The sequence below is a fragment of the Solenopsis invicta genome, chromosome 1, assembly GCF_016802725.1.
Source record: "Solenopsis invicta isolate M01_SB chromosome 1, UNIL_Sinv_3.0, whole genome shotgun sequence".
Classification (NCBI taxonomy): Eukaryota; Metazoa; Arthropoda; class Insecta; order Hymenoptera; family Formicidae; genus Solenopsis; species Solenopsis invicta.
In genome coordinates, this window is record NC_052664.1 from 19,148,697 (window position 1) to 19,167,302 (window position 18,606).

Genomic DNA, 18,606 nt, shown 5'->3' on the forward strand with positions numbered 1-18,606 from the left:
TATTTTCGGAGTAATTTAAGAAGTTTTCCTATTTTTAAATGTTAATAATAAAATTTTACATTTCATATTTAATTAATTATATATTAGATCATTTTATATTGCAAATTTTCTTGAAAAATGCAATAATATCGGCTCTGCATCGTTACATGTTTGCTTATTGATATTACCTTGTTTATTTTAACGATTTGTACCTTAACGGATCAAATGGCAACACTATTTCAGTTTAAAATAAATTTTAGAGAAAGAGTCAACACACATCCGTCATTTTGTGCGACTGATGTTTGCGTAACGTTACAATAAAACTGAAAAAGAAAGTACATTTTCGACGAGTTCAACTTCCAATGTTACAGATACGGAAAAGTCTATTTTATGCCGATTGCAGAGTTGCTGTCATCACGAATAAGCATACAGGTTCCTATATCTATAGCGACTTAAATTCCGATTGTACCGCTTTCAACCTTTACTAAAAATTCGATATAGCTGCCTGACTGGATAGATTACCGTGGTGAAGCGGCAATATAGAAACGGCAAACAGAGGAAAGATAAAGAGGATATCGGAAGTTTTTACATGCTCCCTGTACTATCCGAAATCGAAAGGTCGCTAGGCGTTAATGAACTGAACGGAGAAGCTTACCGGTTCAGTGTCTACGTGATTCCACGATATCTGCGGGCGTCTCACAACGCGCGATGTATCCCCTCGCACGTATCTTCGACAATAAAAAAAAAAGGAAACAGTAATGTTCACTGAGACGGGGGTAAAACGATCCTCCTCTTCAAACTCCAAGTCCTCTTCGAACTCGAGTTCTTTCGCGCGCCCAACGTAGACGGACCGACGAAGAGATAAAGGTTGCTGCTGCTGCTGATGCTGCTGCTGATGCTGCTGCTGCTGCTGCTGCTACTACCCAGGGAAATCCGGCTGGCAGGTACTAACCCGATTACTCACGAGAAGCCGTCGTTCGTCCGAAAAACTGCGACCGCGAGATCGTCGCCGTTGGCACGGGCTCTTTCACGACACATGGAACGTACGTTAACCGCGAACGTACGTACCGCTCGCGAGCTCGCAGGTCACTGCTGTGGCAAGCTTGGTTCCCTTCCGGCTCGCGCACCCTCGCGCGCAATTCGCGAGCGCATATTATTCTCACCTCGTCGTCCTGCGGACATCACAACGACGCGTACAATTTTATGTCGCTACCGAGCTACGAGGCTCGAAGCGCGTTGCTTTTTGCGTATTGCATATTCGCGCGCTATCGATCGAGGCGTCTCGGTGATGGCCGATAAAGGGCCGCAGCTGCATGGAGAAAGAGAGAGAGAGAGAGAGAGAGAGATGTATATATATGAGAGAGGGCACTCGGCCGCGTTTAACCCATTACCCCGTCCGGTTGCATTACCCGTTCGTGCTTAAAGTTTAACCGTGGGCTTAAAGCTTCGAGATCGACGGATACTTGTACACGACTTGCGCGCGGGTCGAATTTAATATACAGAAGCGTTAAAAATTTCAAGCTCGTCGGAGCAACAGGCCCGCCTGCCTGCTTGCCGAATCGATCCGCGATCCGGACGTCGTTCTTCTCTTTTTTTTTGTGTGTGTATTTTAATCTAAGAGCGCGTCGGAACGATGGAACTGCTTATTTACGTAACAATTGAAGAGGAATGTGATTCCGGTGTATCGTATGGTTTTCTTCCTCGTATTTACGTATCAACGTGGGACGGGTACGCATAAAAATAGATTGAAACGTGTTGCTTATTGATGTAATCATTATCGCGGTATAAATAGAAATGACGCAATAAATCAATCTCTGGAGTTTCATTCCGAGTTTCCCGGAAGTTCCGCGGAAGCCGCGGGGGTTTTACTATCCGAGTAATTTCCATTCGATTTTCTCTTTGCAAGGAGTTAATCTCAAGTTTAATTACGCCGGGTATTTAATATTACAAAAACTGACGTTAGTTTATCTTGATTACTTTTGTCGCAATTTAATAACATTTTACGTTAGATCGATAATCTGATTGGAAGCGCGACATTAAACGCATTCTAAATTCCGAGAACTTTTCTCATTTTGGAATGCAAAGTTCAGAGCTCGCGGATGTAACAAAATGTTATTCATAAATTTGCAATTTATTAAAAATAAACGCTCACATGAAGAAAGCTATTAAATTTATATAAAAAAAAAAAATAAAGGACAGGGATGTGTGATAGAATTTTATATAGTAATGACTTTAAACGCGGGAAGCTCCTTTGTCGCTCATCGTTTTACGAGTACATGTCGCATTCCCATTCGCTACCAAAAACTTTTCAAGCGCACGGTCCTTGCATGATTTATTTTGATAAAACTTTCGCCGAACAACCCACGAAATGACTAATCTTCCAGATCAACGGTCTGACGTGAGCAGAAAGCCAGATCTAATCGTATGACTATATATATATATATATTAATTCCCTTTCAGCTATTTATTTCTCGTTCGCTTCGCGTGCAAAATGTATGTACGAGCTGACTTGGGAAAGTTCTCAACAGAAACGAGGCACGGAGCAAGGTTGGATCTATCCTGCCTCGCCTCATCCGCACGAAGGTAGGCTCTAAAAAAAAAAAAAATTGCTTAGACAGCAACCCAAGCCCCCGACCCCGTCGTTATACTCGACGTTCGCTAGCTCGACAGTGATTCGCGAATGCCGGAAACTACGGGCCGGGAGAGAAGAGAAGAAAGACGGAGGGAAATCGAGGGATTTCTCGCCCTTTTCCTCACAGTACGCCTTGGGGATCCACCGTATACAACATACCGGCCTCCCTTGATAGGTCTCCCTTATCTTTAATCCGACTGTGTCGGTGCTCCCGACCGTCCTCCCTCTCTCTCTTCTACCCTCTCGTCACTGTACTAGCGTCCCTCGCTAATTAGTCTTACACTTGTGTCTCGTAAGAAAACGGTCCGCCACTCCAGAGCGTACTACGTCGCGGCTTAAACGTCAGCGCGCGACTCCCAAGTGATCTTCATCCCTCATATCTCTCTCTCTCTCTCATTGTTTTCCATTTATTCTGTAACGCTTTGCGCTTCTTTACAACACCGAGATCGCCATTTCGAGCTGATAGCGGAGATAGCGGCGTGACATGATCCTTACACGCGGTACCCACTACTCTCCCTCGTATCTCCTCGTCGACCGATGTGAAAGGGTGCGTGCTCGATCAAAGAGGACGGAACGAGAACGCACGCGAGCTTCTTCTTTCGCTCTCCCCAGCTTCCTCGACGAGATTTCCTCCCTCTTTCTTCCGCTTTCGCTCTGCCGGCGGTTTCCCGTAATAAACAACAACAGTCGACGCGACCAGCGCGACGCGTCGGGGATCGATTCGTCCGGCGAAGGAGAAATATCGGAGCAAAGAAAAGGGAAAGGCGCGACGGAGCCCTTCCTACCTGACGGAAATACGTCAGGGAGAAAGGGTGCAGGGAGGCGAGGAAGTGGACGGATCGACGGAAGCGACTCGCAACAGGCTTCTCCCGTCTACCGACGCGAAAGACGCCGGCGCCGCACACCGGTGCGTTCGTCGAGATCTCCGCGCGATTCCGCGGGACTTGAACCGGACGCTAACCGAACGACGCGTTTCCTTTTTCTTTATTTTTCTTCTTCTTCTTCTTCTTCTTCTTTTTACTCAGGCGCGTAAAGAACGGCGCGTTTTCCTGCGTGCACGAGTGCGGCGGCGGAGGTACTAGATAGAGCGAGGCGAAAGCGGCGGATCGAGGTCTCTCTCCCCGAGACTGATCCTGCGTGTTGAACGGCGAGCGGCCTCCACCGCCGCCGCCACCGTCCCCACCTCCGTAAGGCTCCTCACGGAGCCTCCATCGTTCCCTCCTCCTTTTTCAACCGTCCCCTGCTGCCCCCGCCGCCACCACCACCACCGCCGCCGCCGCCGCCGCCGCCGCCGCCGCCGACGGTTTCCCTCGGCCCGCGAAAGCTCCCTCCACCTCTTGCATCTGTATGTGTCTGCTGTGTGTATGGGTGTGCTTTTCTATCGGCTCTCTCTCTTTCGGGCTATCGTTCCGTCGCTTCCGTCTCTATCGTTCGCGCCCGTACAGTTACGTATCTTCCGCCACTCTTCGGCACCTCCTACCGGAATTCCGTTCTCCACCACCTTCCCGTCGCATCTGCCACCATCGGCGCGACGGTGACAGGTCGTCCGCTAACGTTAACCGTATGTCGTCATACGTATGAGATCGCGGCTCTAGGTACCGCTGCACGCGTCGGTTGCGACGAGAGAGCGAGGTCGTTTGAGGATTACGACAACATTCTCGCGGCGAGAATTGTCGTGAATTATGTGAATTAACGAGCAACAGACGTAGTTGCGTCAGATACGAGCGTTTGCATCGCGGCGTGTTCCGCGATGTAACTTTACGAAGTAAACTCACAAACTCTTTTTTTATTACAAGCGCATTAAAATTAACAAAGAAAAAAACAACCTAGATCCCGAGTGCTCCTGTGTTCAACGACTTCATGCACATTTCTACCTTTGATCGCGAACAGACTATATAGTAAAAGAGGGCGAAGCGCTTTTATCGCTTGTTAAATTATTGATTTTAAGGTGTACACGTAAATATTATAAATATATGCATCCACTTGCATCGAATTACCGATATACTTGTTAAGCATCACTGATTTAATCTACTTGTATTACACGTAGAACACGGTGTTTTCTCTGAATTATATTTAATAAACTCTCATTTGGAATACAGTTCCGAGCTGAATTTTCGATGCTGCTCGAAAGTACTATGCACAAAATCGTATTTCCATCGTCAAAAATATACACACAGATGGTTTTCACTCGATTTTCAATCGCAATATTGAAACGCGATCTTTTTAAAATTTCAACGATTTCAAATTCATGTTTTTCAAAATACCATTTTAAAATAAAACTAGTGTCGGTTTGAGCCAGGTATTACTCAGACGTCGATATTTGTTGAGAAAATAGTATTTATAAAATCTTTATGCTTCCAATGTGTACGCATTTGAAAAATAGTAATGGTCTCTTTGTACATTTCTTTTAGAATTGTAGTTGAAAAGAGAAAATAACACGTGCGCGCTAAATCCCCAATTTTCCAGAATAAGAGAAGAGAGAAATCATTTTTTTGAACATTTACCATACAAAGCACAGCCTCCCTCCCCCCCTCCCTCCTGCCCCTCTCTCTCTCTCTCTCTCTCTCTCTCTTGCAAAAAAAATATAACGTAGATTTCGGAGCACTCGACTAATTTAATTAATTCTTGTCTCGTTATGCTTTCCCTTCAGAATAGCGCAAAATTTGCATGACATCAGAAAGAAGTCTGTACATATATTTTATCTCTAGTAATAAAAAGTTAATTAGATTTATATCACATTATTCTTTCAATGTGATATAAAACAGATATTAAAAATACATGTATTAAAAAATATATAAGAGCTAATATTTGACAGTTTTGTAACAACAAATTAAAAAAATAGATTGTAATAAACATTTTTCGGAATTATATTCTGATGTAATAACGATAAAATATAAAATAACATTACTCTTATCATATTGTTTAAGGATTAATGAATAAAACTGAACGCCGTACTTTTCACAATGCAAACACTCGTTATAATCGAAAACAACCAGAGAGAGAGAGAGCTCTGAAGTCCCTCTTATAATTAACTGTGTATATTATTAGAAATATCAATATTATCAGACATTCATTATGTACATCTAGGAGAGGAAATTAGAAAAAACGAAATAAGCAAAGTAAATTCGAAACTTTGCAATTAATTACAATCGTGTTCGTTAATTTACGAATTTCAAAATTATTTTTATGAAACGATTCCAGAGAACGGCAAAGATTAAAGACTAATTTTAAAAAATCGAGTGCTAGTCGTACATTGCTGATGGCGACAAACGGATATCCCCTGTCAGAAAAATGATGATTGGAGAACTTATTCTGCGCATGACTTTGCGCCGGCGCTAAGCAGTGAGAAATTCAACGCGATTTCGCTCTAACGAAGACAAACGCGTGTCGTAAATCACTGTTGTAATACCGCAGACCTTGTAAACGAGATAACGAACCTATGGATTAAGAGGCGCGATGCAGGCGAAATCAATGTATAACTAATTTTCCAAACTTTACTTGAAGACCGTCTAACCTCGTCGATGAGAATCTATATGAACGACCGCGTACACAATTATACTCGATGCCACATTTTGAATCGATCAATTTTCTGTCACACGAGCAATTTGGAAAATAGTGTGTAAGTACAATCTTCAGATTCGATGAATTTTAAACACGCGCGCGCGGGAAGCACTTCGAATTCAAAAAGATTTTCAGACATTCGTGTGTTTATTTTCTATTTGCGCACGCTTACTCTATGTAGATAAATAATTTGCATTACGGACCTACTTTACTACATCTAACCGTGCATCGCGCACAGAGGCGACGTCGCGTCGCTTCGATTCGAGTTCCCGAAACGCGTCACGTTTCGTTACATAACATCAAAAGTCGAATTGTCTGGCGCATTGTCAATTCCCATGCAAATATATCTGTCTCGTTCTATCAAAAATCGATTATCAATATACACTGCGTCGGGCGCGCGATTTTGTGCGGGAAGCCAAATAGTCATGCCGCTCGTTCCGCATCGGGTCAACAGAGCTGAAAACGGATTCGAATGATAGAACCAGAGTCATCGTGTGATGTAATTAATATCGATTAACGCTTCGCCGGTGAGCAACGTCGGTTTACGCCGCAATAGGGCCGCAGATGCGGGCAGGGAAAATGCCTAGGGCAAACCCGTACCGCGTGCCATTGTTTGCCGTGAAACGGAAGAAGAAAAATGTAAACGTAATTTTTCACACGCGCTCGAGCGTGGGCGAAGATCCACGCTGAACGATACACGTTCAAGCTCGCGGCTTTTGAGATAAATTAAGGGAGCATTCTAGTTCAGAGCGTGAAAAAGTCACCCAGTTTTAAAAGTTCTTTCAAAGACAATTGCTGCACGCATTCTTCTACGCTTTTACGCAGCCAGCTTGTACATATTTAGTAAATATCTACAAATTTTGGTTAAGAAAACTGATTGAAATTTTGGTTAAGAAGACTGAAGTTAAATAATATATAGAATACATGTGAAAGATATAGCAATAATATTAATTCGGATGAGAAAAAAGATATGTTTTACATAAAAGTTAAAGTCGATAATTTCAATACTTTTCGATACTTTCAATATTTCTGAGAAATTATCTGATTTAAAAAATGTTTTTAAATTTTCAACATAAAAACGTTTAGTTTATACCAAAGTTTGTAGATGTTTACTAAAAATTTACAAAAGCGTAATGTACAAAAGGGAAATATGTGCAACAGTTTTCTTAAAAAAATAAAAGGATTAGGTTAACATTTTCGTGACCTAGACTAGAATATTTAAGAATCAATTTGCTGCTCACATATTGTAACGTTACATACATTAGGTATTCTGCATGTGTCATAAAGAAACTTTCTCTTGCACTATCAGTTGAAAGTATTGTATCACTCTCAAAAATATGAAAAACGCAAGTAAATTATTAAGTTTATTTCTTTTTTTCTTAAAGTATTTTTATCAAAAAGCACAATACAAAAATGTCTCTATTTATAAATAACGACTTCTTTATTTTCATAAATAATGCAATACTTTTGATCGCTATTGTATATTACTTCGTATCTTTTAAAATAAATTCAAAGTGTCCGCTATATAAATAAATCATTTCACGTCTTTTGTTCAAAGTAGTAAATCGAAGTTATCAAAGTAGTGAATTATTTCAATTCATTCGTGAATTACAAACGAGAAGGATAATAAAAAGTATCTGTTTACTACAATATTTTTTTAAGTGAAAAATTCATAGCGATTTAATTAAAATTAATACATATAATTAAATAAGCTATGATAAATAATAAAAGAGATATGTTTCAAATTAATTCATTTAATTAAAAAAACGCTAATGATTATTAAATGTATTTATTGTGTAATTGTACAAAAAATATATTTCTTTCATTTATGCTTGTGGAAATATTGAAAAAATTTCCATTTCCTTTTTTGTCGTTTCATAATATTTAACACTGATGAAATGTAGAAAGGCCAACACGGACCACATTTTATTAAACAAATATTTAAAAAAGACAAAAAGAGAGAAAATAAAGTATCATATTTAAATATAAACTTTTCCCTAAGTTTTATAAAAATTTATATTAATTAATTTATCTTTATTTCGTATAAATATACACAAGTGGAAAAATTTTCATCAGCACAGCTAATTACGGGTTGCTAAAACTATATTTACTTAGTCGATTTATTAGCAAAGTATATTCATTTGCAGTGATCATACCGATTGCTAACTGTAATTTGTTATTTTAGCTACGCAATGTAATTAATCGTAATAAATTACTCATCTGCTAGCAACATATTATTTTTCGTTAAAGGAAGAACAAAAGAAAACGTAAAATAATGATTTATAAAACGTACATTTTTTTGCCGAAATTTGTTTTCTTCGTGATGTTTATAGAAAATAGAATAGAATAAAAGAGGAAGCATTGTGAGATTTTTCATTCTTATTTTGAACAAGGGAATGTTCTAAAGCATGACAATTCCATTCCATAAAAAGATTTTTCAAAGTCGAGGTGGAGTCAAAAATTAGACTCCAAAATAAAAGTAAAATAAAATAAATTTGAACAATACAATTTTGATTATTTCTACTTGAAAATTAATTCAGGAACATGATATTCAGATCTGCAATGGCATCTGCAATATTATCAGAAAATCAGAACTTTTATCTTCCACAATGAAATTACAGCTAATAGTTACAACGCATCCTACCAAAATCATTTATTAAAATATCTGCTGTAATTAAATTTTTCTGACCTTTACTTAAAACAATTAACAATTAATTAAATTTAGTTACGCTGCTAAAGTTTTAACTATTCAAATGTTACAAGTGAAATTTAGTTATCGCACAAAGATTTTTATCGTTGCAACTTTCTTTGCCATATGTAAGATACATAAAAAATGCACGAAATCTTGTTCTCTCTCAATTATTCGTCGATCTTTCAATGTGAAATATAAACCATAAAAAAAACAAATTTTAAAAAATTTATGTTCTAAAAATATCAATATTTTATAGTTTCTTTCATGCTCTTAACTTGATACATACGTATATTATGTATACTTTTTGCGGATCCAATTACTTTTCATATTAAAATGAGATATTCAACAATGTGACGCAGCGACGAAACTGCAATACGAACTGCATTAAACTGTCAAGCCAAATATATCCGAAAATATAACAATGCTGAAAGTAATTAATGTATCACAAAATAACTTGCGCACTTATATAAATAATTATAAACGATTGATACTACAAATATTAAAGAAAAAATTAATGAACAAACTACTCACTCAGGGTTGCCGTCGCGATATTTCCTAGACTTCTTTCTTTTCTTTCTCATTTATGCATTTGCACAACACTCGTGCGCGAAAAAGTTAAGTATAATCGCGTGCACTAATCATCAAAATACTTCAAGCTGATACGATACGATAACTAATTAACACGAGGCTCGTGACGTAGCTCGTTCAAAAATATATTATTACATAATAATTAAAATATAGCATTACGCGCAACACACTTCAATATGACGATGTGTTTATTATTTCAAACTCTGTTCCAGAATGATGAGCACGTTCGAAAAATTTAAAGCGCAATATATTAGTTCATGTTCGCGTGAATTTATCATTTAAGAAATATATTTCTTTCATAAAGATATCGTAGTAAAAAAATAATTTATATAAATCTCGTCCTCTACCTTCGATCTCTATTCTGAACGAATCTGAAATCGTGCCGAGATATCGATTTACTTACGAGACATTTTAATCATAGAAGACAATTAGCCGCGTGGCCGATAATTACGGATTGTTCACAGGAAATGATCGCGTTTCGTAGAATAAAAACGCGACGACACGCGAAGCAGCTCACTTCATTCCATCTTCCGACACGAGAGTCGCCGCGCGAATGATAGCACGGCGATCTTGTGTAAACGTAGCGCCACAAAAAAAGGCGCTGAATTATTTAACATATTTATACTTTGAGATATTCAATGCATTGTAAAATTGATACATGGTAGAATACGCTGTGTCGTTTTAAAATAGATTTATTAAAATGTGCTGGGTGACCGTTAAGTATTTTAAAAGATTTTAAGGAGTGATTTCTCATACAATGCAAAATAAAAATTTTATATGATCATTTGTTCGAGACGACCTAGATTCAAAGATACAGGTTGTCAAAATTGAAGGAAAAATGTCGTTTTTTTTCCAAAAGTATAAAAAATCACATTATTTTAATGAAACTTGATGTATGTTTAAAAAACATTAAACTAATCGAAAGTTTTCGAAATTTTTGGAAAAAATGCAATTTTTTCTTCAATTTTGAAACCAAGTTGTTTCAGACGCATAATCGTATAAAATTCAGACGTATAAAATTTTCTTGAATTAATGAGGAATTACTCTTTAAAATCTTTTAAAGCACTTAACGATCACATACCTCGTGTATTTAATAGACTATTTTACGTGTTTTATTAATTTGTTGCTTCGGAACGATTAATTCCTGAATATCTTGGAAGTCCAATATGTATCTTGGTAATTTAATATTGGTATAGCGAAAATTGACTCTTTGTAATAAGTAATCGACTATAGCCTTTTTTAATTTACAAATTTGCCTGTTGATTTATATTTTAACGTTCATCACGCTGTTCATTATGCACGTTTCTTAAGATAAATGATACAATAATCGTCTGTGAGTTAATATTGACAATAAATAATGTATTTTATATTGATTTTATTTTGAGTCTAAATTAACAATTTTAATAATAGAATCTACTATGGCATAAAAACCTTTGATTAATTACAATTTGTAAAGCGTTCGACACTAAAGAACAGTGATATAATTTTTAATTTATTGGTAATAGCGTTTGTCTTTTTGATTTATATTTTTCTATCGTCCAAATATTATTTTGTAACAAAATCAATCAATATTTATTGCTTAAACACAGTTTAATATTAATATTGTAATAATGAAAAAAATGTGTTTATGTATAAAAAATGAAATTATATTAAATAAAAATAAAATAACAGACGTGATAAACATGATTCTCAAGCTCTGCTTATTTTTTTAAATATATTTTTCTTTAATATATTTTCTTAAATAACGGTTCATAATTAGATTTTACACATAATCATTTACAATTAATAGAAATAATTACATAACACAGTTATACTGAATTTATTTGGAAGGGGAAACAGGAAATTAGAAGAGATAATTTCTCTGATATATAGACGTATCATTTGCGAACCAACGAAAATTCCTAATGAAGGTAGATTGGTTTTCACGAATGTCTAAAATTCGTCAGAAATATATCCAGATTTAATGTTGAAAAGTTTAACATAACTGATCCTGTCAGCTTTATATCGAGCAAATGAGAGACAAAGAGGAAGGGCGAAAAGTAAGGAAAAACCGGGAAAAAATATAACCGTAAAAGATATCCTGAGCAAACGTAAAGGAAGGAATACTAAAATAGAAAACGCGACAGCGAAAAATATGTATAAAAGGCTAAGAGAGAAAAAAAATTTACGAGTTTATCATAAACTTTGGAAACGAGAAAAAGGACGTAAAGAAACCGAGGGATGAAATTGTTTTTAGTCACATAGTATTAAACTCAAAAAAGTTAATCTTATTCTATCATTATAATATTATAAATCGCATATATCGATGTTACAATATTACAATAAAATCAATCATAGTAATGAAACAAACATCACAAGAATCGTTTATTCCAATCAAATTCATACTTTAGATAATCGCCGATGATGTAAAAGTGCTGTTATCTTATCAATGGAATATATAAAGAATGAAAAAGTAACTTTCGAATTTTATGTAACATAAGTACTGCATTTTGTAGTGAAAAGTAGAAGGAAAGGTAACTATTTCGTAAAGAAGCAAAATTTCACTCGAAATTCAAACTTCTACGTATTGAAAATCTACGTACTGAAACATTTGTAATTTTCTACTTTCAATTAAAAGCCGTCGCAGAGTAGCTTTAAATTGCTTTTGCGTCGATATGACGCAACCTTGCATCCGTCGCAATGAATCTGTCTATTCATAACTCGCTTGCCAAAAAATTGGAACGCGCATCGTTCTTTTCAAATGGCCTTTTAATTTTCTGCACCAGCGACTGTCGATCGCACGAGAGCAAAGTAGAGAGCCCGAGATTACGTCGTGCGTGAATTCGTACTGCAAGAGAACGGGACTGTTGTTGTGTGCGTACGCCACTTCTTCGAGGCGCTCTTATTTGACATCAATTTGCTCGGGCGAGGAAAAAAAAAACTTTTAACAATTGCACAGAAGTGATATTCAACGAGTGAGACACGTATATCGCTGTATCTATCGTGCATGAAATATAAGCGGCATAATTGTTCGCAACTTTGTAACCGTTCGTGTCGTGATATCGATTGCGTCGGAATTCTTTAGCGAAGCAAAGAATTCATAACAGTTGGATAGATATAAAAGGGCAGCTTCAATTGGAATATTATTAACGCATATTAACGAATCAAGTGAATGAAATTGTGCGATCTTTTTTAATTGCTAGAGAAATTATATTCCCTTGCTTCTCCATGTATAAATATTTTAAAGCATTTAGTTAACGAAAGTTTACGTTGATAAAAGTTAAAGATTTAACAATTTTTTATTTTCACGCAGCAAAAATATTATTGCACACGTCGCGTTTATTTATGTAGACATGCAAACGCGAATTCTTTACCCTTAACTACATCGCGTGACACAAATTGTATTCCATTGCACACAATTACACATATTTCTCACATGACACAAGATTACTGTTACTATTTAGATAAAAAATATCTTAAAATTAACGTTGTTAAAAATTGGAAAAAAAATCTTTATTTTTGGTACTTGGAGCCCTACACACAAACTTTATTGTCTGTTATATTTGTAATAAATTGAAAGATTATCTTTCAACTTAAAAATGTTTAATTACATCACACAAACAAAACACTAACAATTTAAATTTAACTTCAGCTAAAACTCTTTGTCAAAATTTGAGATATAAAATTATCTCGCGGATGTAGTTGTGCAGGCCAGATTTGGCCAGTGTAGTTAAAGGTTAAGCATCAGTTTTCTGAACCACATTAATTTCAATAAATGTTTGGTTTAGAGCAGCTACCGCAAAACATCGAATAAGAGCATCTAAAATTTAGAAGATATATCGTATACGAAGAAGCAAAGCAGCGCTTGCTGTGATTTCTTTAAACTTTTTTCTTTCTACTATAATTCGTTATTGCAATTGGCAAACACAGGTTGTACAAACAAAACCAAAAAAATTATATAAACATCTTTAAGAAGTGGACATTGTTGCGAGGAACAAACAGAAATATCGACATCTTATCGTTACGTCGCAAAGGTGAAGCTTCTCGTAGATCTTTCCGTATCCTTAAGAAAAACAGAGAAACAGAGAGAAAATCGACAAAAAGCCACACGCGCGATTATATACGAGCACAAAAAAACCGTCCCCGTGAGATTCATTCTCGTGTGTATCTTCGTAATAGGAAGAACGTAGTAGAAAGAAGCAAGAAATGCATACTATGCTGAAGAATGTTACTATTAACAATAAGTGCACGAAATGATTTAAAAGAAGCGACATAGTTTTATGAGAACTTATTGGAGCGCGTTGAATTAAATTTCTAATAAAAATTGATCCATTAAGAAAAAATAAAGTTTTAAAAAATGTTTTATAAATATATGCGTACATTATTTAAATTTGTTAGCTTTTTACGTTACCCTTTTATAAAAGTAATGATTTTAAAAAATTGCAACTGCACAAACAATTAGATTTAATGTCCAATGATAAATGCAGTCATCGAAGTTAATTAATATAAGATATAAGAAACGGAATAATCGGTATAAGTTTATATTACACGATATTAAATATTTCTATATTTTTAGCATGCAAGCTTAGTTTGTAATACACAGCGTGTTATTGTTTATAGAAGGTCGTCGGCGCTGTCATTCCCACGGTAACGCTTGAACAAACAGGTTGCGTGTTGTAGCGTTATCTTTCGGGGAAATATGATTATCTCCTATGAATATTTAGTGCATGTATCAGTCAACGCGTTCAACTTTTAATGATTCACACACGTTCAAAGCGACAAGTCCTCGAAGAGAATTTGTCGCGTTGTACACATTCCGTCTAACAATACGATGGAAATATTGTAGGAATGTGATAAAAAAAAAATAAAAAAATTAGGAAAACTGAAGATAAAAAGCTGAAAATAAAATGATGAAAATTTTTAAATATGCAATTTTTGTTTAATTTTATTTTTTTCATGGTATTCATTCTCGCGCAAACGAGATGAAGATGAGGAAAAATAATATGACAGTTCTAATAAAAAAGGAATACGTAATGTACAAAAAAAATGTATGTTGATATTATTGATAGCTTTCTCTCTGTTCTCTTTTGTCGCTTGTAGCACACATCACGCTATTACTTGTAAACAAACTTCATCTTTTTTTAATAAATATATTCTACGAAATATTAAAAATTATTTAAAACTAGACAGGTCGATTTTTTTGCCCGTCAAATCCTTTTAAAAGAATTTTTGATATATACATTCTTTTCTCTTTTTTTCTCAGTTCAGATCAGATTAATTCGTTTTTATATAAAATATAAAACATTTGTACAATTTGATATACGGCAAAAATGCAAAAGTTTCTTGAAATCTTTTACAAAAAGACCTACGCAACGATATCATAACGACATCGTTAAGAATCGACCTCTTAGTCTTGCAAGGAAAGTGTGTCCCTCTTCGATTGTAATGAAATTTAATGGATTTGTAGAAAAGCCAAACATATTTAACAATTATTCTTTTATCGGCAACCAAACATGTTTAAAGAATAAAATCAATCCTTTAAAATCGGAAAGGTACACCAGCCTTTCCTTGTGAGATGTCAACTGATTCGTAACGAACATGACAACAATGAGTTTATTTAGTTTAAAAAAAACAACATATACGTTGGGTTTTACTTTGTGAAATATTCAAACAATTACGCTTGACGGCAAAGAAAAATGGATAAACTTTGATAAAACGAAATTTGATTTTCCAGCGATTACAGAATCTCTGTGAAAAGTAGTCTATAAAATCATTCGAATGTGAAATCGAATAATTTTTTTCGGTAAAACGAATTCAATCGGAATCATATTTAGCGTGTATCAAAAATATATTTTATACTTATTTTACGGAAAACAAGAATATGAGATAACATTGTTGGTGTCTGAATATTTTGAATCACGAATAGCGTTTGTTATTTGCAGATATTATGTATATAATTGTAATAAATTGTTATTGACAAGTTTAACTAATTGCTAATATTAAATTTTTAATGTTACAAATAATTAAATTTTAAATGTTGCAAATTATTTAACCATTTGATTCAAATTATAATTAATATTAACGTGTTTGCGAATGTTATGTTGTAAAATTAGTAATGACGTAGAGAGTTGCGCGTCTGCTCTCCGTGCTAAAGCGCGAGATTGACTAACTAAAGAACGTTATCATTCTCTATGGATTATGATAATTAGCAATTACCTATACGAAGCAGCGTGATTAATGATGTATCTTTCGCGATTAAGGATCATAATGAATCGAGATAATAACTATTTATCAACTAATTTTTCACGCGGTTTATTTATAAATAGAATTTATTTATAAGAAATCAAAGAAATCGATAAAAGATGGATATTATATATTATCGTTCAGTCGCGACATTTGTGGACAATTATTATTCCATCAACGCTTGGATTTAAATAATTTTACATAGCGCTTTGAACTTTGTCGAATCGAATGTAACTTTTTATTGGTTTTTAATTTTTCAATATTATTTTATGCTGTTTTATGAAATGTTTGATAACCATTTGTTGATAATGTTTGAACATTTGTTAATACTTTTGAAAAGTAACGTTATATCTCTAACAAAGAAAAAAGATATTCTAAATGCCTTTCCTCGTATATTTTTAATGTTTTTTTAAACATTATTCAATGGAAGAAAGATAATGATACATGCAATAAATCAAATTAAAATCATTCGAATTTAATTTGCGCAATACGAAATAAAATAAGCAATTCCTACATTTAAAAATGAGAATGGTTATACTGATCGAAACCAGATCTTAATGCTCAATAATAATTCTGTAGAACTGCTTCACTATATTTCACAATTCGATCGAGCATTTATGACAGATAGGATAATCCACCTGCTAGATTAACACGTATAGTCTATCATAAATCGTTCGCCTGTGGTTATACTTAGTCGGCGCATTAGTAAAGACGCACTGGTAGGTAGGAATACGTGGATAAGTTCACAACTCTATCCAACAATTTGCATATCTCAGACAAAAACACTATTCGGATGGGTAATTTGATTTTAATTCAATAACTAAAATAACCTGAAAAAAATTAACTGAACTGAAATAACGATAAATAAACTAAACTAAAAGAATTATATAACGTACTTATACAACGTGTCTAAATTTTTTAAATAGAAGAACGTTTAAAAATATATTTTTATTTTCACAAGTTAAATATATTCAAAAGTAATTATTTCGAGACTCTCGAAATTTAAAACATTTAGTAATTAAAAATAGACTACTGAAAGTCAGCGCGGATAAAAGTGCGACGATTAAATATATTCTTATTGAATTGGATTTAAGAATTGAAGTTAAGAATCCAATAATTTTACGTTCTATTATAAATAGAATTAATATAAATTAAATTATATTAAAAATGTAACATATTAAAATCGTATATAATATTCTAACATTAATTATGATAAATATTATTAACATTATGTGGTACTAAATATAAGTAAATGCTGTTATATTTATATACACAGTGAAGCTTTTTCTCAAAAAATTTCCCTGAATAAAATCCCATGAAAATCTGTGATTTTTAAGAATAGAAATTAAATTCTTTGAAAATTCCCTGCTCTCCGAGTTCTATCGAATAGAAAACTATACTTTGCTAAGTAACGTTCCATGTTTTCTTCCCAGTAAAAAGAAATGTTATTTAATAATAGAAAGACATATACCTTCGCGCGAATTTTGAATTAGGGAACGATGGTGTAAATATCGATATAAATTATTACGAAAAGATAACGGAAAAATTACACAATATTGAATTAAGAAAAAATTTGGAAAGATGATTATTGACTGTTGCTGTCGAAAAGATTGCCGTCGGAAGCAATCCAGAAGATTAAGAATTCGTTCTTTTCTGCAACGAAATCTTTGTTCAACGATTCGTTTACTTTTCTTCACGAATTAATCCCATGAGTACGACAGAAACAGAACGCATGGAGCTCTCCATCTTGAGGATCATTCTTCTTTATGTCGGATACTAACTGGCGTTCCTTCGGTGAAGAAGCCTTGATCTGGTTAAATTGTTGGGTAAATTCTTTTATTGACATTGCAATAACAGTTTTTGTTTGCTATTTTTTAAGGCTCGTGGAATCTATTGTTGAAATTAAAACGGACATTAGATTTTGTACCCACGATTTGCTCGATTTATCCTATGACATTATCAAAATTGTACACAGATATGATAATTGCATGTAAATATTATTATAAAAATATATTATAAAAATATTCGCAAATATTATAAAATTATTCGTTATCGTGAAGTTAGTATTTGCAAAATATTATTTCGTTATTGGTTCATATTCGTTTGAACGAATATTTCATGTTAATTGCAAATACGGTGTTAAATATTTGCAATTGTTTGCTTTGTCGCTGTCTCCCGTGTCAAATAAACATTAACAAATAAATTTGTACCGTGTATCGTCCTAGAGTTGTATGATAATACTTTTTGTAATGAAGAATTACTTCTTGTCAATTCAAATTGTTTCGTTAAAAATTAATCGATTAGCCCAGAATTAAACCTAGATTTGAACTAAGCGATTATCTTTTATTATCATGATTATATTTTATTTTCAATAGTTTTTTCATATTAGAAATCATTACCAGAGCTGTTTATCTTCAGTCCAAGACAAAAAATTAATTATTAAATGCATAAATTTTACGCATTCTATTATACATTATTTTTATTAAGATGGATATAATTCTTAATAATAAAATAATTAAACTTTAAAAACGTGCAAATGAAAATTGTATAAAATTCACATTATGCAACTATTTAGAAAAAGGTCATTAAACTGTCATTAAATCGCGCTAAAACAACTACTATCGAGAGAAGTCCGAAAGCTCTAGGATTCATTCTTTCTTGCAATGGGGCTCTTAATGTTCAATGAGCTGCTCAACTTTCTTTTGCATATTGATCTCATGGGGCTCAAAAGAAATAGGACACATTAAGCTCGCCGTTCTTCTGAATTTATCTATATCAGATACTAACCGGCGTATCCAACAAAGTTCTGATCTTATCAAATCATTGAACTACTTTATTTTCCATTAGCGAGAACGCAATTTTTAAAGACCTATTTCACCGTTAAAAATAAAAGCAAGAATTAAATTATATATGCGCGATCGTTAATATAATT

The 18,606-nt window shown here is 34.3% G+C and overlaps 2 protein-coding genes across 4 annotated transcripts in view; both read right to left on the reverse strand.

Moving 5' to 3' along the window:
- Positions 1–18,606, reverse strand: part of LOC105201139 (neurocalcin homolog) — a 203,610-nt gene that overhangs the window by 104,131 nt on the left and 80,873 nt on the right. The gene's annotated exons all lie outside the window — the stretch shown is intronic.
- The window catches only part of LOC105201140 (neuronal calcium sensor 2), a 185,967-nt gene that overhangs the window by 86,637 nt on the left and 80,724 nt on the right, over positions 1–18,606 (reverse strand). The window contains exons 1-2 of one of the 3 annotated variants that reach the window (XM_026132872.2): positions 3,120–3,749; positions 635–1,151 (exon numbers count right to left, since the gene is read on the reverse strand). The exons of 1 other annotated variant lie outside the window; for it this stretch is intronic. The gene's annotated coding sequence lies outside the window, so the exon portion shown is untranslated. Of the gene's footprint in view, positions 1–634; positions 1,152–3,106; positions 3,750–18,606 lie in introns of those variants that run through there. One more of the 3 variants, XM_026132871.2, reaches the window with a different exon arrangement.